Source organism: Tiliqua scincoides, chromosome 9, assembly GCF_035046505.1.
Source record: "Tiliqua scincoides isolate rTilSci1 chromosome 9, rTilSci1.hap2, whole genome shotgun sequence".
Classification (NCBI taxonomy): domain Eukaryota; kingdom Metazoa; phylum Chordata; class Lepidosauria; order Squamata; family Scincidae; genus Tiliqua; species Tiliqua scincoides.
This window is the reverse complement of record NC_089829.1, coordinates 13,445,548-13,468,891: the sequence shown is the minus strand read 5'-3', so window position 1 is coordinate 13,468,891 and position 23,344 is coordinate 13,445,548. Positions and strand designations below refer to the sequence as shown.

General features: G+C 49.8%; 1 pseudogene; it reads left to right on the top strand.

Moving 5' to 3' along the window:
- Positions 1 to 10,196: 10,196 nt before the first annotated feature.
- LOC136660732 (5S ribosomal RNA) lies at positions 10,197 to 10,312 on the top strand (annotated as a pseudogene).
- Positions 10,313 to 23,344: the final 13,032 nt, after the last annotated feature.

Sequence of the window (23,344 nt, the reverse complement as noted above, 5' to 3'; positions counted from 1 at the left end):
AGTGACATCATCGCTTTGTCAAAAGTTCTCCAGTTATGAGAGGATTGCGTCTCAATCTGTGAATGGCAGCTCTAAGAGAAAACCAAGTGTGGGTGAGTTTGCTGGGGAAGGAGGGGCAGCTCTACACACCCCTTCACGACACTTGAACGTGTGAAACTGCCCACTGAGTCTGTCCATGGGTTCATTCTAGGCTATGATTCGGAACACTGGCAGCAGCCCACCATAGGGTCAGACAAGAGTCTTTCTCAGCCCTACATGCAGACGCTGCCAGGGATTGGAGTATTCTCAACACAAAGCAGTGCTCCACCACTCAGCTGTATCCACTCCAATATCTTACCGTCTGTGCAATCAACCCCATGCCAATTGTTAGATTGTAAGCTACTCAGGGCAGAGATCTCTCTTATGAACATTTGAAGCTGATTTATAGTGTCAGACTGAAGACCTCCTGATGCATGAGGCATCCTGCAAATGCTGTCCCCTCTTACCCAATGTTGTCCCTGCTCCTCCCACTCTCCAATGTTCTAGCTGAGCCTAACCCTCCCCTCCACATTTCCTCTTTCTTCTTGTCCTCTCTATTTTATTTTTTTTTACCAATCCAGGGAGTAGAAGGAGGAGGAGGAGCAGTGGAGGTAAGTAGGCAGATAGAGATTGATGCTCTCCACTGAACCGCTACCTGAGGCAATCATTTCAGTTGGCCTCATGGACGGGCCAATATTTGGTTTATCCTATCCAATCCTAGTCCAATCCTATCTCGCATTGGACTGTTAGGGAGAGGAATATCTGACAGTGGAAGAGGCTCTGCTTCTGTTGTCAGTTCCCACAGTGCCCTCAGGACCAAGTAAGGCAACAGTGGGGCAGGGAGAGGGAGGGGACAGAGGTGGGGCAAAACTGGTCAGGCAGTGGGAGGAACAGGGGCAGGGAGGCTGCGGGAGGGGGTAGATCCAGCACGCCAGATCCTGTCTTCTCTTTTAGCAGCTATCCCACCCACTTCTTTCCCTTGGACTTGTGCCAGCTACAGAGTTGGTGCAGGCCTGAGGAAAGCCATTGCTTATGGACGGTAAGGGAAAATAATTCCCTTTTCCCCTCTGAAGCCTCCTGATCTGCCCCCTTCCTGCCCCCCTTGCTTTTGGTACAGCTGCATCAGCAGTCGGGAAGGATAGGATTGGGCTCTTGTTGTCCATGCTGACTGACAGAGACTCTCCATCAGGAACGAAAGTGAGAAATTTTCTGCTTGGAAGGCAGGTACCGCCCCCACTTTGCTAAGTCCCCCCCCCCCCACTTCTGTGGTATAGCATCCTTGGCAGCGGCTCCTAATACAAGAATGCTCTCAAACCAACCTCCAAGAGGCACAGGGATGGGAACAGTCTTGTGGAACGGTCTTGTGTCAGCCTGGCACCGGGGTTGGACTAGATGACCTCCGCGATCCCTTCTGCCGCCAACGTTCTATGATACCAAGCAAATTATCTGCATGCATGGAGCTTCCCCCAGCTCACAGCAAGCTTGTCCAGCAGAGACAGGAATCAGGGAGATGGGAAAGGGTTTATTATGCCTGGGATTAGGGAAGTGTTTGACAACTGCTCGCCCTAAGCCGATCAGAGGGAAAGAAAGGACGCTGCTCTGCATTCTGATGAGTCTCCATGGAGGCGGACAAGCAGAGGCAACTCCGATTCTGCAATGCCACCCCCTCCACATCCCCCAAGTCGCCTGCCTCCCCTTTTGGTCTTCCGGTTTTCTGCCACTTAATTTTGCCATCATCCATGTGTGTAGGCAAAAAGAAAGGGGATAATAGAGGCCTGGCCGATAAGGGCAACCAAAAAATACAAGCCAGTGCTGCCTTCCCAAGCAAAATCTGGTGCAAATATATGGCACAGAGAGAAAGAGAGAGAGAGAGAGAGAGAGAGAGAGAGAGAGAGAGAGAGAGAGAGCCAATATGATCCCAAGGAGACAAAGACAACCCCCAATGGTGCAGGGAGGAGGAATCCCCCAGTGATAGCATGCATTGCAAACACAATGTTTTTATATTTTCTTTGAAAGATAAAAGATGGCTTTTGAGGCAGTGGCTTCAAGAAGCAGATTGAGGGGAGGGGTTGTCTATCCATCCACCCACTGTTGTTGCTCAAGCCACCCACCCACTGTACCACTCCCTGAGTTAGATTAGAAAAAGAGGAGGCTGAAGCAGAAGAGGAACCATGGAAGAGAGGAGAATGGAGATAGCCCAGTTGGAGACACTCTAGCCCACCACTCTCCTCTCCTCCTCACATCCTTTTCTTCCTTTATCTCCTTCTTCCGTTCCCAATCCAGGGAATGAGAGGAGAAGAGGCTGGCACTTCTCCAGGTGAGGTGGACCAACATTTGGCATGTCACTTCGAGAGCCCAGGTGTCTTGGGCTGGTCTTGCTTACATCTGTATGCAACTTACCCTCACTTATCCTAGGTTGGGCCCTTGGGCCCAGGTCTGACTGCATCCCACATATACTACTGAACCTGCACAGTGAGATCTCCCTTCAATTGGACCTTTTTTTGGTTTGTGGGGTGAGAAGTAACCACACTACAGCGGCTTCTGCACCGTGTAGGCAACACATAGCTCAGTGGTAGAGCATGTGCAGAAGGTCTCCAGCATCTCGAAGTAGGGTGGGGAGAGACCCTGACATGAACCCCGATGAGTGCTGCCAATCAGTGTAGATCATTCTGACCCAAGATGACCAATGGTCTGACTCAGTTGGCAGCAGCCTCCAGCGAGCCTCTGAGGCAGCATCCTTTGCACAGGACTCAACCCTGCACCTGAACCCGTACAAGCTGCTGTGGGCGGCCTCTAGGAGACATCACTGATGCACAGCCTGTGGCTTCCAACCTTTTCACAGAGCTGCTGGCAGCTGTTTTGAGAACACTTTTCCTCCCCCCCCCCCACACTTTCCAGGTTTGGCAGGGGGAATCTCAGCCACTTCTACAGCTCCCCTGTGGAGGTGGTGACATGTGCCCGCCATGCGCCCAATTGGTATTCCTTGCGCACGTAGCATTTCTGCAAGTTCAGCAGCATTTCTGGGAGAGAGAGAGAGAGAGAGAGAGAGAGAGAGAGAGAGAGAGAGAGAGAGAGAGAGAGAGCATCCCTCCCCTCCACTTCCAAGAGCCTGTGATCTGCTCCCACAAGGAAATATCTGTCATCTTTTTCTTGTCACAGCTGCCAACCCCTCCCAGGGTCAAGTTGGTTTTGAGGTCCTCCTTTAACACAGGGGTGCAGCTATGGCTTGAATGTTGGCCAAGCTGCCTGTCGCAGCAGCAGAGCCACAGCGTTGAAACGGATCTCCCCCATTCACATGTAAAACAGTGAGGGGCATTTTCCAAAGAAACACAGATGTGGGGGTAAGGGGTTCTGATGCAGGGGGTGGATAGAGAGAGACGCTCTTCTCCCTCTCACATAACACCCGAACCAGGAGACAGCCACTAAAATTGAGTGTTGGGAGAGTTAGGAGAACATATTTCTTTACCCAGCATGTAATTAGTCTGTGGAACTCCTTGCCACAGGCTGTTGTGATGGCACTTCGCCTGGATGCCTTTAAAAGGGGGTTTGAAAAATTTCTGGAGGAAAAGGTCACAGGTTACGTTATGATAGCTATGTGCAAGCTCCTGGTTTTAGAGGTAGGCTGCCTCAGAGTGCCAGATAAAAGGGAGGGCACTAGGACACAGGTTGTGTCTTGTGTGCTCCTTGAAGCATTTGGTGGGCCACTGTGAGATACAGGAAGCTGGAGTAGATGGGTCTTTGGCTTGATCCAGCAGGGCTTTTCTTAAGTTTTTATGTTAAACCTTAACCCTCTTAACCCTCTCTTAAACCTTAATCCCTTAATTAACCCTCTCCCTTAATTACTTACCTTCCAACAGTCTCCAGTCCCTGCCACTCCCCCCCCTCCACCAAAAAAAAGCTGGGTTCACCTCTGTTAAATGAGTCCATCTGGGGGTGCTAGAGAACAGATTGGTGAACCCTTTGGGGAGAAAGGTGGGGTATAAATAAAGTAAACAATAATAATAAATAATTGGTGAGAATTGTGCTGTGGGTAGGAGAGAGTTACAGCAGAGGGTTACAGCAACCCTCACCTGCATTGCCCTTCAGGTGTTTAAGGTCCCCCTCCAATTCATACACGAGAAGCAAGCGTTTCACTAGGCAGGCAAGAGAACTGTGAAGTAGCTGTGAGATCTCAGGAGAAGCATAAGATCTCACATAATCCTGGCCAGCCAAGATGGTATCACCTGGCAGAGCAGGGCAGAAGGGGCTTCTGGGGACGTCCCGCAGCACCCTTGTAAGTGTGGCACGTCACCCTTGAACGCCATGGCAGACAGTTTGGGAACCACTGACCTAAGGTTAGGTTGACAGGCACCCAGACCCAGGTACTATGCATTGAGCACACCTTGCAGTTCTGATGTCCTGAAATCTGGTAAAATATTTTTCCCCTTTGTAAAATTTCAAAGCCTGGTTCAGCCTGACCTTGAGAGGAGGTTGACTTCACAGTAGCGCAGCCAAGCCGGGGCTGGTGGGATTCACTCCCCCCCTCTCCTGTGGCGGAGTGGCGGTATTCTGCCATCTCTTCTGGGGGGAGAGGGGATGACAGCACTTACTGTTGTTACATGGTAAACACAGCAGAATCAGCCCTCCTGCCCACCCTAGTATTTCCAGGGCCTGGGCCATGCATGAACAGAGGAAAGGGTGACCACGCAGGCTCATGGGGGGGGGTGATGCAATGATGTGGGGGGCATCATTGCATCACCCTGACTCAGGTAACTGCCCCCCCCAGCTACACTACTGTGTCTTGAATAGCAGATTGGGGGCTATTCCCACCGGTGTGTGCAGCCGCCCACATCAGCCTTCTCCTCACCCTTCTCCACTACGGCTGGCAGCTGGCATGGCTGCTTCCATACACCCTGGGTTTAAAAAGGGAAAGGGGAAAGATCCTAATCCGAAACTCTGAAGGGCCGTTGCCAAAGAGGCAAAAGGGCCCAAGGATGGCCATTGGGCGTAAGACTTGAGACTTCTCTGGATCTGGATAATACCCCATTCTGCTTAGGAGGACTGACTCCTCTCTCTGGCAATCCACCCTGCAGGTGTAACATAAGCTTTGAAAGAGATCAGTTGCAGCAAAGCGGCATGCTGCCTTTACCCAGCGCACACCCTTTCCCACGTGCTCTTAGCTTGCTGCGCCCGAAGAAGAAAGACATGATAAGATGCTCTTTGTCATTCCACCCACGTCTGTGTAGTAGAGGTGGAAAGAGAAGGGTGGGTGTGAGGAAGGGGGGAGGCTTTCATGTTTCTCAGACCGGAGACAGCTGACAGTTTCCAAGAGTTGAAGGTGGTCTGAACGAGGCACTCTTTCCCCACAGTGCGCCTGCTTTGGTCCCCGCCGTTGTCTCCAGTCAAAGCCGTGTTGCGGGTTTTTTGAAGCGTTACAAAACGTTGCCAAGCAGGTGAGCGGAGGCAATATTGGGAGAGGTCTGAACACAGACGGTGTCGTCTCTGTCTGACCACCTTCAACTTTGAACAGCTGCTGTCTGTCTCTGGTTTGTGAGCTGGGGCTCAGCAGAAAAGGAAAGGGAGAGAAGAGGGAAGGCTGAGTGGGCCAGAAAAAAGGAAGGGAATATGTAAGGCTCTTGTGGATCTAGCCTTCCTGGGGACAGTATCGGTCCCCTCGCTCAGCTCTAACTAAGGCTGCAAACTGGATGTAAACCCCACTAGATACAGTGGGGTTTACTTCTGAGTAAGCGTGCATAGGATTGCACTGTAAGGTTAATAGCAGGACTTGCTTCAAATCTGCTGAGACCTAGGGGGCAAAATATCATCTCCCAGGTCCGGCCCATTCATGAGGCCAACTGAAGCCATCGCCTCAGGCAGCTGATTAGTGAGGGCCACGACCACCCTCTTACTTACCTCTACTGCTCCTCTTTCTCCTTTCCTCTCTGATCTGGAAAAGGAAGAGGGGGACAGAGAGGAAGAGGAAATGTGGAGGGCTGAAGAGTGCTAAATTGAAGCAGAATGGGAAGAGCAGAGGCTGGGAAGGGGAACAGCATTTGCCTTGCAGCGTCAGGCATCAGGAGGTCTTGGGCTGGTCCTCCCTGCCTCCCTTATCTGGCAGCACTACTTTTGCTGCTTCCCCTCCTCCTTCTCCCTCAACTGAAAAGGAAGAAGGGAACAGAGCAGGAGAGGAAGGGTGTGGAAGAGTAGTGGGCTAGGAAATGGGGAACAGAACAAAAGATTTGGAGACTCTGGGAGACAGTCTCCTGGGAGACAGTCTAGCATACCACTCTCCTCTCTTCCACACTTCATCTTCTGCTCTGTTCCCCTCTTCCTTTCTTAATCGAGAACAATGGAGAGGGGTGCATGGAGTCAGGCACTCTCCTACCTGAGGCAACCACCACAGCCTGTGTCATGGACAGCCGGACGCAGTGGCGTAGCTAAGACATCTGGCACTTGGGGTAGAAAATTTTTTTAGTAACACCCCATAGCATAGCAGCAACTCTAATATATTTAAACACACACATATACACTGTAGTTAATTAATTTAGCCAAGATCTCACTGACTGCTCCCTTGTCTAGCACCAGAGGGCTCACAGGCATCAGAACCACTTGCTTTTTTGACTCCTTGTATATGTACCCACCATGTCCCACTTAGTCACAGGGGGTGTATACTGAAGCCAGATCCTTCTCAACATCTGGAATTGAGACCCCAGGGCAAGCCATTTGGAGGGAGGCTTCCAAGCCCTGTCCCTGATCTTCTAGGCTTGTTTTGGCATGGCACACCTCAGAGTAACGCTCCAACACAAAACTCTGGTCAGGCTTGTCAGCTAAGAGGCTTTTCCTTCTCCATAACTGACAACTGGATTCCCCAATCAGCCCTTGTTGGCCAACGCAAAATGGGCTTTCAGAACCAGCACCCAATCCAAGCCCAATTTAAATCCCAAGGAGACCAGCAAACAAGAGAAGGCAGATTCAACACCAACACAGCCACATACCCCTCCTCAGAGATGCCAACGGGCAAGAGGTTTCATTAGGGTTTGTGTCACCCAGCGCAAGAGCTTATTGCCTCACCCCCAGGGTGGACCTCCTCCTGTACTAGACCACATGAAATAAATTACATGCATAGCTTAAATGCAGTGGCATCACTAGAGTTGGTTTAACTTCCATTAACTGGTTTAAATTCCATTAATTTTACTATAGAACAGTACAGGTTACCCAACGAATCAGTAGCCAACAAAAAACTAGTGGCCAACTTGACACTTATGCAACTGAATAAGAGTTCTGTTATTAGCTCGGAGACATGGAAATGAGAGCTGCCTTATACTAATACCTTACTGGTTCCCTGCTGTGTCATCATAACACCTCCTTGGCTCTCAGAACAATCCATCTCGTTGGTCAGTTTTGAGTTACGGAAATCCACTTTTTGTTACACAAGGCAGTTGTGTTTTCTTTGTCTGGTTAATTGGCCATACCTTTGGATAGAGTACAGATACTTCAACATGGTTTGTTTCATTTCATTCTGCCTTTCTAATAATATATGCTATGATTGCATTATTCACAAATACAAGTTGTCCAAAAGGTTTTCAGAATTTTGGCCACTAGTGGTGCCACTCCCCTGGGTGTCACCTGATGCAGCCTACATCCCTCTAGTGCAGCCATTTTCAACCACTGTGCCATGGCACACTAGTGTGCCGCGAACGGTCCCCAGGTGTGTTGCGGGAGTTTGGTGGAGGGTCATTTATTAATCCGACCATTGGGGCATATGAGCCCCCCACCATCAGCATGGTGTGCCTTGTCACTTGTCCAAAAACTGATGGTGTGCCTTGACAATTTTAGTACTTTGTCAGTGTGCCATGAGACAAAAAAGGTTGACAATCACTGCTCTAGTGACAGCACTGTCAACAAGGGAAGAGAGAAGCGAGTACGGATCAGGTTCTCTCCCCCCCCCCCCCAAGTTGCTCCAGGTTTACCCCTGAAGTTGCTCCTCCTCCTGGAGGCTTTAGAAGGGCACTTCTGTTTTCAAAAAAAAAACAAAAGTGTCTTTCTAAGGCCTCCAGGAGGCCTTCTGAGGCATAAGGAACCACATGCTGTTGCTGGGGGGTTCTGGAGGGGAGATTGAATGGGATTCCTACTGAAATGACAGATGGCCTGACATGGAACCTCAGGATCCGGTGGAGCAAGCTTCACCGGTCCCGCCTCCTTCCCACCCTCTCCCCCTTCCTCTGTCTCCCCCCACCCGCCCTGGAATGCCTTCTCCCCTCCTCTCCCCACACCCCCACCTACCTCTCTGCTGCCTGACGGTCCACGCGACTGCCAAGTGGCAGAGCCCTGGTGTTCCACCAGCTCTAGCCTAGCGCCGGCCAGTGCTAGGTTAGCACCAGTGCTTCATCAGTGCTAGGGCCCTCAAATGTACCTTACAGCACATTTATGACAGTGTGGCTGGCGGTAAGCCAGCACACACTCTTTAGGATTGGACCCTAAGTAAGTAAATGTCTACTACAGGTAAGTTTAAACATTTATTTAAAATAAAGAAGAACCCTCCTAATCCTCCAAGCAGTTGCTGATCTGTTTAAATAAAATTCCCCAAACATCCCAAAGGCTTCAATCTTATCCACACTTACCTGGGAGTAAGCCCCACTGACTACTGTTTTTTAAAGCATATATATAGTAGCCTGTTCAAAGTACATCCACAATTCCTCAAATGCAGTCACATACCATGGTAACATCATATATTAAAAATAAAATACATATTGAAATGAATGGGGACCCACGTGAAATTGACTCACAACCCACCAAGTGGGTCCCGACAGATAGTTTGAGACACACTGGAGTAGCAAGCTTGAATTAAACCATTGCTTTAATTCAGAGGGTGTATCTTTCGCCTCCCTTCCCAGGCTCCCCTCCCTTTGCAATGCATTGCTGTTAAGGACCCCAACCCTTTTAACCGCCAAGAGTCTTTTTACTTGCAGGAAAAATTCCACCCACCCTTTAAAGATCATTGTGCAGTTTTACAGAATAATACCAGGGAGTCTTGAAATTCGATTCTACTCTATCACTACTAGCAGTGAAATGAAAGCAAAAAACTGCCCAGAGCAGCCGGTTGTGATGGTGTGTGTGTGTGTGTGTGTGTGTGTGTGTGTGTGTGTGTGTGTTGCTGAACTGTGCAAATAAAAAAAAAAAACTGTTTGTGCTAAGAAATGTGCTGGTCGGCCTGGTCCCAACTGTTAGAAAGAGGTTACTGGACCTGATGGTCCAATCAGGCAAGGCAGGTCTCATGTTCTCCTCTGCCGCATCCACCTTGCCTTTGTTAGCGAGACAAAGTGGCCCCCCCCACAACACAACCCCTCCTCCCTTTGGTCACAAATAGCCCGGCGGCCTCTTGGTTTGCCCAGGGAGCGAGGGAACACTTGAAAAGCAAACGAACGTATGTTTCATGCTTTTTAAGATGTTGAGCGGAGTACAAAAGTTCATCTTTAATAGGAGGGCAATGCTGCCTGCTTAGAGCTGAAGTTTGACACAGATAGGGAGCTCCGATGCCTTTGAAGTTGCTTCTGATTTTCCATGCTGCCTGAAGTAAGTTTCTTATTTATGCAGCAGCTGGGAAATGGTCCCTGGGTGCCCGGCTCTCTTTTCCAGCACTGGCTCTGAAGCCCGATGCCCAGCCCAGCACACTTTAAAAGCTGTTAGACAGTGCCTCGGTCTTCGGGGGCTCCCAGGCTTGCTATCCATATTTTCCCCTGGTCCCCCTCCTCCCCTCCCCCCCAATTCCTCCATTTATTCTGGGTCAGTTCAACGTGGCACGACCATCATCAAAGGCAAGGCGCAAGGAGTTTGGCTCCCGGTGCAAAAGGTGAACCGCTTTTGAAAAAAACCAACACAGTCTCATTTGTAGGCAGGACTTCAAGCGGGCGTGGATAAAACGGCTCTTTGCTGGCCCGCTTTTGAAGACATCAACTGTGGCCAAGTCAGGTGCTCCATGAAGGCCCATGTGATATTGCCCCAATGCTCCTTTCAAACCAGAGAGCCAAAATGGAGTAGTGGTTCAGGTGTCAGCCACAGGGCGCAATCCGAACCAACTTTCCTGCACTGACTTAGCCACAATGCAGCCCCCAAGGTAAGGTAAGAAACATGTCCTTTCCTTGAGGAGGCCCCCTTGACTGCCTCCCCACCGCAGGATGCAGTGCACACCGCATTGGCACAGCTATGACAGTGCCCTGCACATGCCTGATCTCGTCTGATCTCGGAAGCTAAGCAGGGTCAGGCCTGGTTAGTACTTGGATGGGAGACCGCCTGGGAATACCAGGTGCTGTAGGCTTATACCATAGTCTTTCGAGACTGAAGCTTACCAACCATTTGTGCCCTTAGACCCGATCCTGCTCAACCATGAAGCTTCCAGGGTGACTTTGGGCCAGTCACTCTCTCTCAGCCTAGCCTACCACACAAGGTTGTGGGGCGGACAAAAGGAGAAAAGGAACCATGTACTCCGACCCTGAGCTCCTTGGAGGAAGGGCAGTTTTAAATTGTGAAAAATAAGTAAGAAAATAAATGGGAAACGCTGCATTACGATGGGCCAAGCAGAATCAGAGGACATTGGGAGATGGGGGGGGGGATGATAGTGCCCTTGCCCTGCCTCCCACCCCAGATCTCCCCAGAGGGTCATTTTCCACCATGAAGTTCAAAGTGCATGGTTGGGTCCTCCAGACATGTGGTTTTTATTCTAGTTTAAAAACAGACATGGTTTAATTGGGGGTTTGGGAATTAATAGGTAAGAGCAGGAATGGGATAGTTTCTGAAATATGTGATTTGGCGCAAATCTTGCCTTGAATTTTATTAAAGCCTTCCCACTACAAGGTGACCCAGCTGCAACCGGAAACCTCAGAGACAAAGCAGGTGTGATGTTAGTCCTGAATCTAAATTTGGAGTCCCATTGGAATGAATCTCTACCTGGTTCTCTTGTCACACATGCCCCTACTTTTTCTGTCTTTTCACATGTGTCTTGTTCTGTGCCTAACTGCCACTGGGCTAAGCCAGAGGTTCCCAAACTTACTGTGGTCATGGCACCCTTCTTTCATGGTGGCCTCTTCCTCCTGGCTCTCCTGGATGCCACTATCTTGGATCACTCAAGTCCTTGCACGAGTCTCATGAGAATTTATTGCGAGAATTGCACAACATCTCACATGATCCAAGATGGTGGCGCCCAAGAGAGCCGGGAAGGCTGCTGGGGACATCCTGCAGGAACTTTGTGAGTTCACCATGGTGTCTCATGGTGCCATGGTACACAGTTTGGGAACCACTGGGCTGTACAATTGTGCAGTGCTCTGCTTCCACAAAGATTATGACATTGCTGGGCAGGGCCAGCCCAACCATGAGACAACATGATGTGGCTTGCATCAGCAGTGATTTTTGAGTAGTGCATACCAACCACAGACTCAGGATGTGCTTCACCCCGAGCTTGCTGCCATCTCCTCCCAGCCCATGACTAACACAAGCCACATTGCTTCTCCTCCTGACTGTCTGCCTTATGCAGTTTCCTCAAAGCTGGAAGTACAGGACGTCCAGTTTCATTTCAATTAACAGGGGTTCCTTATTGGCACAGTCCTTATGAATAAAACCGACAATCCCACACTACTGGGTTTGAAGAAATGAAAGGAACGGATTGCTGAGGGAGGTGGTGGATTCTCCCTCACTGGGGATCATCAAGCAGGCTTGACAGACACCTGCTGGAGATGCTCTAAGACAGGGTTTCTCAAACTGTGGGTTGCGAGCCAATTTCAGGTGGGTCCCCATTCATTTCAATATTTTATTTTTAGTATATTAGACTGGATGCCAACGTGGCATGTGACTGCATTTGGGGAGATCTGCACTTTGAATAGGTTACAGTGCTTTAAACAATGATAGTGGGACTTGTTCCTGGATAAGCGTGGATAGGATGGCAGCCTAGTATGGTTATTTATTTATTTTTCACATTTTCATAACGCCCTTCCTCCAAAGAGCTCAGGGCAGTGTACACAGCTCCTCTCCTCCTTTTGTCCTCACAGCAACCCTGTGAGGTAGGTGAGGCTGAGAGAAAGTGACTGGCCCAAGGTCACCCAGGAAGCTTCAGGGCTGAGAGGGGATTCGAATCTGGATCTTCCAGGTCTAACAGCCCAATCCTATGCATGTCTACTCAGAAGTAAGTTCCATTACAGTCAATGGGGCTTACTCCCAGGAAAGTGTGGATAGGATTGGGCTGTAAGTCCACCTCCCAAACCACTACACCACCCTGGCTCTTATCGTTAGAATTTTTTCCTGCTTGAGGATGTCCTTTCCAGTCATGACATAACTTCCAGATTAATGACATCACTTCTGGCGGGTCCTTACAGATTATCGTTCTTATAAAGGGGGTCCTGGGTTAAAACATTTGAGAACCACTGCTCTAGGATGATTCCCTGCTACAGGCAGAGGGTTGGACTAGATGACCTTGTGGGTCCCTTCCAACTCTATGATTCTTTGAAGAGGAGAATATAATGGTTTGTTTTTCTACATGCTGCAGCAGAGGCAATGGTGGCCTCACTGGGCAGAATCTGAGGCCCTGTTCCTGAGTGACTCTAAATGCATTTCGACAATCTCTGCGGCTAAAGGTTAATTTTGCCGATAGCTGATCTGAGACTGGAGGAGGCAGCAGGGAAAGCAGTACAGACTGGGTTCGATAAAACAACGAAATGAGCTTGCTCATGTCCACGCTTGTTCCGGCCTGAAACTGGTGTCGGTACAGAGTGCAGTTCGCATCTTTCCAACGTAAGAAAAGTGGGCGATGAACCCATTTCAAACCCTCGCACCGCAAGGCCCCTGCCCCGTCACGTCCGCTCTGCCCGCGGCGCAAGAAATGAAATTGACCTTTGCATTTGCATAACGGGCAAGCCTTTAACTGGAGGAGAGGAGAACACATTGGCACTCAAACTATTACCAGAAGCATATCAAAACAGAATTAGCCTCATTGCCCACAGATAAATGTGCGCGACCTTCAGGAAATGAAGGTGCAGGGACGTGAGAGCGCGCCGGTTGAATGACACATCCAATTTTAATGCCGCAATTGGCCGGGACTGGAGCTTTCTTGTTGGCTCTCTACAGGTCAAATTATAGTCCTGCGCTGGATATATTTTTTCCCCCCAGTTCTGAATATCTTTTGTCTTCCTGTTTAACCTCCCTTTGTTGTGACACTGATTGGGTGAAGTCATGTTCATGTCGTCCCCCGTGCATCGTGTGACATTCTGTTCATTACATTAGGAAGGCCTGCCCCATTTCCCTCCCCGTTTGTTTCACAATGAAGGGCACAGGCTTACCTTGTAAGAGGGCAGAGCAGAAAGACCCTCTTTTCTATCATTTAAACTCTTTTTGAACTCTTACGTCTGCTGGACTCAGCAGTGGCATGAGCCAGCAGCCCGATTGCACACTGAATACAGAGACTCATCAGTGCATTCACCTGGCTTGGCTGTAGTGGCGTCACAATAGGGGTGCAGCTGGTGGAGGTTGCACTGGGTGTCACTCACACAATGGGGTGACACCACCCCACCTGAACCTCCATTCAGCAATCATTCAGCTTCATTTTTCAGCTGCTTCACATTGTCACCAGTTATTGTGCTTCTGTCGCCCCCCTGCAAGAACAGAAAGCAACAGGGCCCAGAGCAGAAATCACTGAATAGAGGTGGGCCAGAGGCGGGCTTATAGAATTAAAAGCAATGCGAGAGCCTGGAAGGTTGAGGGAGACATGACTACATAATTACATCACCCCTGAAATTCTGGGATGCCATGCAGGGAAGTGACTGAGTAAAAATCACCCCGGGACACCTCTGCTTGGTTGACCCCTGAACCTCTGCCTGGCACACTCATCCACAAATTGAAGTGTCCTTCCCCCAGTCCCTTGTGTCATTGAGGGGCCTCTATAGGACACACTCATTGGCCAGTGGGGAGGGCAAGAGAAGAGGAACTGCTGCCAAGTTTATCGTGGCCAAGAAATGTGTGTGGCAGCTCACATTTCTCTCCCTGAATTATGCCCATTTTGCAGATGGGGAAGATTGAGGCTTGGAGGAAGTTGCTATAGTCGTCTAGTGAGTTCCTGGCAGAGATGATACTCAAACTGGTGTCCTGATCTGCAGCTCAGGCTGTGGTCCTGTACACCCATTGTGTGATTATTCTGTGGAACACCTTGCCACAGGATGTGATGATGGCACCTGGCCCAGATGCCTTTCAAAGGAGATTGGGCAGAGTGTTGGAGGGAAATCAATCAATCACAGACAAGATTGGTGGGGTCAGTTCAGAGCTCCTCACAGTCTGATTCTGAGAGCTGGTAGTTCCTGATGTCTCCCCACTGTTGCTGTGTGGTCTAGATAAACATGTGAAAGGGAAAAGATGGATGACAGCAGTGGCCATTATGCATACATTTCCAGTTTTGTTTGGACTTCAGAGAGAGAAACAGAGCCATTGTCATCACAAGCATTAGAGCTGAGCTGGGACTTGAACTCAGGTCCTTTCCTCAAAGCAAAATCATCAGAAAGCACTGAAGCTTTGCCTGTCTCATGGCACCAGACATCAGAGCCACTGATGCTCTGATGGAGTCAGGCAGCGAGGGACAGTGGGCGGTGCCTACTCCAGAAGCTGTTTGTCTCGTCCTTTGCAATGAGACACTAATTAGTTCTCCCAATTGGGTGTCTGGCTGCTGCAGGGCCGGTGCTGGCTTTCAGCTTTGAAGTTCTCCCTGTAGATCAGATGCCCATCGAGCTGAAGTTCATCCTCTCACCTGTTGGGGTATTCTACTCCAGGCTGCCGTTAAGATTTGCCTGGCATCAGATACATCGTTTGCAAGTGGCATGCAATTTGGAAGCATGCCCTAATTAAAAATGACTTTAAATGTTTGACTTCCCAACAGATTTTTGGCATAGTTCAACCTCAGGTGAATGTGAAAGGAGCGTCATCATGTCAGCTCAGCTCATACAAGTCAGACCCCAGTATCTGTAGGGGTTTGGTGCTTGAGCCTCCCGTAGATACCGGAATTGTGACACGTTCTAGGGCAAACCTGGGAGGTGCAAGGAACCTCCATGTGACCTGGAAGTGGGTCTTTCAGCCCTGAAAATAACTTGGAGGCTTGGAAACGATGCAGTTTTGCCACAAATGGTAGGAGCCCCAATTTTCACATCTTTTTAAAAATATATTTAGATACATTTAAACTTGGATCTCAGTATCCACTGGCATCTGCAGTAAGTCAAAATCATGGCTGCTGGATCCATGGACACTGGGGTCTGACTTGACTGACTACAGGTGTCTCCTCTGGGTTTGTGTCACCCAGAGCTCACTGCATCACCCCCATGATGGACCACTTCCTGTATCAGACCATACAGAATAAATTATCATGCACACAGCCAGCCTAAATGCAGTGGCATCACTAGAGTTGGTGTAACCCACATTCAATTTATGCATTTAATATATATCACTCAACAAATCACTAACCAGCATAAAACCACTGGACTTCTTGATGGCAGCCACACAACTGAACAACAGCCCACTGGTTGGTTGGCAACCTTCAGTCTCGAAAGACTATGATATAAGCCTACAGCACCCGGTATCCCCAGGCGGTCTCCCATCCAAGTACTAACCAGGCCTGACTCAGGCTGCAGTCCTATGCTCACTGACCTGGGAGTAAGCCCCATGGATTCTAATGGGACTGAGTAGACCTACATAGGCTTGGGCTCTCAGTTCAGGTCCATCAGAAGATCAACAGAGAGGAGTGAAGTTCGGATGCAACAGCAGCAGTGCTCAAATTGCTGTGTCCAGGAAGAGAGAATAGAGACAGTTGCCTTCAGGAGGAAGACTCATTTCCCCCTGCTAGGCTCCTCTGGCGTTCTGATTGCTCATTCTGTGGTCTCCTCCTGAACTCTGGTTTAACTTGGAATTGGGAACCTGGGCAGGTCCTATAAGCTCTCGGTTTCTTCATTTCATTTGCACATTAGCACTTTTCTGTGCTAACACTGCACACGTGAGCATTGATAAAACACTGCAAAAAAGGGACCCTTGATGCAATTGTACATCAAGATTCGACAGCATCAAGATTCTTTCTGCTGAGTGTTTTACTTGATGTGCACAGGAGTGCTTGCATGTAGATAAAACCCCACACCGCACTGTCTTTTTCTGCTTACATCAAGAGTCATGTCTAGACTCTTGATATAAACAGACTCTGAACTTTTTTTTTCTTCAGAGTTCATCAGTGCACAGGTGCCCATCAATAACATGGGGGCTGACAGGGTGGGGGTGGGGAGAAAGGTGCCAATGATCTGAAGGCATTGGGAGCTGCTACAGACGGTTCGCGCACAGTGCGGTGTTGAAAATTCAGACACGAAAAACAACAAAGGGACAACAGGGAATTCCGGATGCACTGGATCCACTTCAAAAACAAGACCCAGGCATTTGAAACGCGAACATCTGGAGAGAAATTTAGATGAGAGTTTTGGAAGAATCCTTGCCTCTCACATATGTGTGTGCACACAGAGCTACTGCCTCTCTACTTGCAGAGAAGACGAGGCATTTACCCTCCTGCCTCCTTCCTGGCTTGCCTGCACTGGACTAGATGACCTCTAAGAACCCTCCCAACTCTAATATAGGCTTGCTGCAACATGGCATGCTGCATCCCACAGGGGAATTTCGGTTGCTGGAGGTCTCCTTTCAGTAAAGGGAACACGTCTCCCCTTACCCCTGGGTAAGCCCTGGAAGTTGCAATGGGTCAAATTGGACCTGTGCCAGCTATATCGCTGGTGCAAGTCCAAGTTGATCTGTGCCAGAGGATCAGACCCAGGAAGGGGGATAGGATATGGTGCATGCTAGTGCCACAAATCCTGTCCCTTCCCAAAATTGATCTGACCACCCCACCCCCTTCGCTACCCTCCCCAGCCCCATTGCACCTCCTCCCTGCCCTCCTCAACCCTTGCACCAGATTTATCTGCTCCCACAAGCATCCTCTTTATCTGTGAATGCGGGAAGGCTCTGACCTTGCCACTGGTGCACTGGCGAGTAATGCTATCACAATGCACTTTACAATACTTTTGCAACTGCGTGAAGGCAGGTGTGCTGGTGGAACACAGTTTCTGCTGGTACTTCACTTAGTCAGTATCAGGCTGCAAGTCTCCTAGGTGACTAAAGTACTGCCACCCCCTCTGTGGTTTGCACACCACTCTGCACCTCCTTTCCCTAGCTGCTACCCCCCCACTCCTTTCTCGTCCTCCTCTCCCCACCGCCCACTTTCTTCCTTGACCTGTTCATCTCCTCCTTATCGAGGTTGTCCCTCGCCCTTCTCTTTCTTCCCTTTCCACTTGCTTCCCAATTGGAAAAGCCTGGGAATGGGAAAGACAAGGAAGTGTATGGAGGGAAGTGGAGGGGAGGAACAGGCCTAAGGCATCTGCCCCCTCTCTCTTCCATAGAGAAGCAGGAAGAGGAGGGAGAAGGAAGTGTGGCAGCAGCAACAGCTGAGTCTGGGTCTCTCTCTCTCTCTCTCTCTCTCTCTCTCTGCCCAACTGGGGTTACCAAGACCAAGGACAAGGGGAGGTGGCAGATGATACTGTGGGTTTCTTGCTCGCTGTTGGTCAGACTGGACTGGCAGAGAACAAAGAGAGGCGAGTGCTCCACCTAGACACAACAGCTGCTGTTGCTTGTTTGCTCATTCACTCTTTCTCTTAGCCAGGGATGTCAGTGGTCCAGCAGAAGCCATTGGTACCATCTCCAGGCTCTTTGCAAGGGTGCACCACAAGCTGCGAGAGGGAGAGAGAGGCACCAGTGGGGAAGGATAAGTGACAGACCAAATTGGTTTACACAGTGTGGGGTGTGAACAGGACATCCTCGCTCACTACCATCTTCCATCTGCCACCTGAAATCACAGTCCTGGCTGTGGACAACTATGGAGGGAGAAACCAGAACCCCCAATTCACAAGCCAGGAGCCAAGGAAGCCGAACGCGTGGGTACTGTGATGTATTGGCTCGGACCAAAGCCCAGTCTGACTCAGAAGGTTTTATAGCCATTCAGGTTGGGCGGCAGCGAGAACCAAGTGCCACCCCATCACAGTGCATGGATGTAGTTTAGGTGGCTCACCACCAGGGGGCAGCAACACACCTCTGTGGGCCACATGTTGGAGCTCCAACTGTGCTGATCAGAGCTTGGGTGGAGTAGGGCTGCAGCATGGGGGACAGTGTCGGCCGACTCTCCTCCCCAGTGCACAGCCTTTCATGCAAGCTGTCGTCGCAGCTCCTCCTTGCCTAAGGCCAGCTGTCCAATTTGCTTCTGCTGTAGGCAGTGAGAAACAGCAGGGATCCTCCTCACTTGACACGATGTAGCAGAGGTGACTGGATCAGACTGTGGGGGGGGGGAGAGCGAGAGGCTCCCCCCTGCCAAAGGCCAGCCCCTGAAGGAAACAGAAGACAGCCAACAACCCTAGGGAGGTCCCCCTTGGGTGTGCAGTTAAATGAGGGAAGAGGAGGGAAGTCTGGAGCTTTGGAATAAGCCATGCGGTGCAAAACTTGCGTGCATGGAGGATATGCTCCTGGGCTTCAGAGCAATGATGATGAAGGAACTCCTGGAAGTGGAGAGGCGGCTGCTTGTGGCAGGCTAAACGTCTCCAGTTCAGACCCTAGTTTGGCAAAAATGTATCCAGCTGGAGGCCCTGCCAATCAGTGGTGGAGCATCAGCTTGGCATGTACAAGGCCCCTGGTTCAATCCGTAGCACCTCCAGTAAGGTTCAGATAGCAGGTGCTGGAAATAGCCACCATCGAAGAACATGGGACGAGGTTGCTGGGAAGACATAGGCAGTACCGGGTGTCAGGACTCAGCCATGGGCAGCGGCTACAGGAGTGTCAGAGCTGGAAGCCAGGATCAAGGAGTTTGGAAGGGAGTCAGGAGAAGAAATGGAGAAGAGAGCTGAGATAGTGGGGTAAACCAGAAGACATGGGGGGCACCTCAGGGCCAAGTGAATTTCATTGTCTAGACAGAAACGATAGTACTTCTTGTTCCAGAAAGATCCAAAGACCAGAGTAGATGGGTGGGGTTAATTAAGAGCCCTTAATTCCTGCGATGCTGTTGCAATTCTGGCAGTTTATCACATGGGGTATGTAAGCATAGGAAGAGCCCTGATGGATCAGGCCATGGGCTTATCTAGTCCAGCATCCTGTACCTCATGTTGGCCTACTGATTGCCTCTGTTAGCACACCGACAACAAGATATCTGTATCCTGCACCCACTCCCTTGCAACTAGAGATCAGCTACCTCTAAATCCAAGGGGTTGTGTGCAGTCATCAAGACCTGTCACCTGTGATGAACTTTTCCACCATAAAATCTGTCTGGTTCCTTTTTTAAAGGCATCTAGGTCAGGTGCCATCACCACATCCCGTGGCAAGGAGTTCCACAGATTAATCCTGTGCTGAGTAAATACATGCCACCCCAGGCAACTCCTGACAATTGTCAAGTTGGACCAATGTGGTAAAACACATCAGTTTCATAGGTTGCTGACTGAGTAGGTAGACCTACGCGCTCCTAATTTCAAAAGCTTTTTTGCAGTGGGAAAGGTTTGGGGTGGGTACTGCAGGTTCTGCTAGCTGCCATAAACATATGCAGCAGGGTCAAAGGGCTGCCAGGAACCGTGGGAACTGTAGTTCTTGACAAAGACCCCACTGCAGGGTTGGTTGTGAGTCCTCTTGCCTTGTTCCTAGTCTTTCAGGAAAGAGAAGGGAGCTGTCCAGCAGTAAGGTTAATTAATATTGGGTCCCAGGGACAAATTCAGTGCAGCAGGGGAGCTGTCCAGGAGGAAGAAAAAGCAAAGAGCTTGTTAATGTGGTGCGCATGATCAGTGTGCCATGCTCTCTACCTGAGCCAGTCACTCAGAGTCCAACCCTGTGGAAGGAGAAATGGTTGGAATGGAAAAACTATTCCCATCACAGGCTGAAGTTTGGAGAACCAGGAGCCCTCACAACTTAAGCCAGGAGACCTGCGACTGACAGCTGGGAGATCACAGAACTAGAGTGGAGTCATCAATAACTATAGCCCTTCAAGGAACCAGCTCTTCCCATACCCAGAACCTTGAATTTTGCTGAACCTGCATGTTGGTGTCACCCTGGGCCAGGAGAAAGGCAGGGTAGCAAAGAAGGGGTGTAAGACTCAAAGACAGTTAGTTGGCTTGGCCCTTCAGCAGCCCAGTCCTAACCTGCACTAAAACAACCAAACCACAGTGGCCTGTGCTGTATCCAGCACAGGTTAGGTGAAGGCTGGAGGCCACCTTTGGGTAAGGGGATATTTTCCCGCTTACCCCATGCTGAGCGCCAATCTGCTCTATGCGGCTACTCAGGAATCCGAGCAGACTGTGTAAGGTAGCAAGGCCTGGCAGTGGGATTAGTAACTGCCTCTGCCAATCCCACCCCCTTCCCAGGCCCAATTTGCCTCCCATTCTGCCCTCCCAAGCCCAAAACACCCCTCCCCGCTCCCAGAACATTTCCCCACTAGCTGTGCTCCCCTGCACAAACTTATGCGTCCAGCCAGCATAGGGGCAGATCTAGTTCTCCTGAGCGGGCATGGGCCTCCAGGCTGCCCCAGCCCCAGCCAACCTCTGAGTTAGTACAAATGTGCCTTGTGACACTCAGGAGCCAGCGCAGGGAGGCCTGGTCTGGCTCAATGCAGTGTCTGGATTGTGCCATCGGTCTCCACAGAACAAAGCAGAACCCAAGAGGGGTAGTTGCACGCCGAGAAGTATTTAAGTCCTCATTCCTCTCTGGGCCTTGCTGGAGCAAGTTGTTTACTTGACGCTCTTTAGCCCTGCCAGTCCATGTGGAGGACACGGGCAGGAGAACGGTAGTATTTGATGGTGCCACTTAGCTTCCCATCGATGATGCCCTTTGCCCACGAAAGCTCACAGCAATCAGCAGAGTAACCTTAAACACAAACGGGCCTGGAACCTTCCAAGCTCACCTGCGAGCCTTGGAGGCTGCAAGCCGGCGTCTCCGATACACTGATGTGTGTATTAAGTCAGTGGAAGGCGACAGCAAGGTGAGCCAGGGACTGGCATGTCTGAAATGGGCTGTCAAGCAGCACGATCGGCTGGCTTGATTATTCCTCCTTTCCACGAGCCTCCTCGGCTGAGAAGTCCAGGAGGCCCCGAGCTGTGGCAACAGAGGAGGAGATGAAATAAGAGCCGTCACAAGGGCCGCTTCCGAGAACATGCAATTTGTGTTCCTCTGATTGGCACTTGCTCGAAGAAAGGACAGCAGAGAGAGCTGAGGCAGAGGGGAGATGGCTGACAGGGAAGGAGAGGCTGTCAGCGCTCCCTTGGCCAAGAACCCAGAAGTGGAGAAGCTTTGTGGCATGCAAGCCATCCAAAATCTAAAGAGCCCAGCAACTGAAGTCTTGGACACTTCCATTCAAGAGAACCCATTCACAGCCCTATCCTATCCACACTTTCCTGGGAGGAAGCCCCATTAACACTAATGGGACTTACTTCTGAGTAGACATGCATAGGATTGGGCTGTTAAGTCATTTTGTGGAACCACTGAGGTGTGCAACGAAGAAGACCCAGGTTCAAATCCTGACTTGGCCATGCAGTTCAGTGGTGACTTTGGGGCCGTTCATTGTCAGTCTGCCTCACCAGATTTTTCTGCGGATAACAGGGGGAGACCACGAGAGTTGCCTGTTTGCTCAAAAAGACACTGTTTTTCCAGCTATTTTCCTTTTTCCAGTGAACAGGGTTGATTTCAAGGCAGTTTGGGGGGGGGGGTACTGAAGTATCTGAGTCCTGGTCAAATGCATTCTGGTCATTGGTGTCCCTGGACATTCACATCTGTTTTATTTTTTAATTTTTTTTTTTTTGCATCCCTGGACATTCACATCTTTATGTGTGTGGTTGTGTATGTATCCCAATCATTTGATTCCCACTATGACTGGGGCAACAAGCCACATAGTATATATCCTAAACCTCTTATTCAAGGCCTAACCCTACCTTGGTGTTTTAAAAATAAAAAGACACAAATATCTAGGATGCAAAAAGAATGGATGTAAATGTCCAATATGGGAACACGTTGACTGGGACACAGTTGTCCATGTAATGCTCCCATCACTGTTGAGTCCAAACTCTATACTATTGGGCCTCAACTTAACTACTGGGCCTCAAAGGATTGAGCCATGCCATTTTTTTTCCCAGAATTTCTCAAGGGTGGCATTCTTGTGACATCACAACACTCCCACCCATAAATCTTTGAGTTTTGGTGCCAACCGACCTGATGACTCTAGAGACAGCGTGCGCAATCTTAACCCTTTATGTCAGTACTTTCCATCACTGGTATAGTGGTGCCAATGGGACGTGTGCTGCATCCTGCAGTTGGGTGTCACTCATGGAGGCCTCCTCAAAGTAAGGGAATATTTATTCCCTTACCTCAGAGCTGCATTGCCCTTATGTCAGTGCTAGAAAGCACTGACATAAGGGGTTAGGATTGCGCCCAGCGTGTGCTGCTCTGAGATTCCTGGAGGAAGGGTACAATTTCAAACAAAAGGAAATAAAATCAACATACTGGTGAACATAAGAACAGCCCCACTGGATCAGGCCATAGGCCCATCTAGTCCAGTTTCCTGTATCTCACAGCTGCTCACCAAATGCCTCAGATGGTGGAACCTTGGTGGATCAAGGGATTGAGACCGGGTGTGGGGAGGGAAGGGGGTGACTCACCTTGGTAGCAGAAGGGATGTTTGCTATTTGGGTCACTCATGAAGAACCACCAAATTTGACTCAGACACTGTTAGGAAAGGGAGGATGGAGGAAGCCCAGAAGTGCCAAGGGGGTTGCTGTGGCAGGATGAAGCCTCCTGGGGACAAATGAGGGGAATCAAATCCTTGAAGGAAATTAATAGAGCAGAAAATTCCAAATGTTGGCATAAATCATGTCTCCAGCTTAAAGAGAGGCTCTGTGACATAAATTTCAGGGAGTTACAGGTTTCCCTATCGGCAGATGACTATTGCAAAGAGCAGACACCCCACCCCCCCCAAAAGAAATTGAAAATATATGCCAGCCGAACTTTTCTGCCCCTGCCCAGAGTGCTCCTGAGCAGGGAAAGGCAGAAAAGGGAGGAAGATTAAGTCAGAGCCTGTATGTAGTTAATGCAGATGGTCTAAATCCATCAGGGTCTAGCCTCTGTGGAAGCAACAGACGGCTGGGGACAGCCAGCAGGGTTCTGTAGATGGGGAGCCAGTGGTGTAGCTAATATTCTGAGAAATTTCTGTAAAATGTGTGCTGATCATCATCATCATCATCATCATCATCATCATCATCATCAGTGATATCACAATCCACCAGGTGTTTGG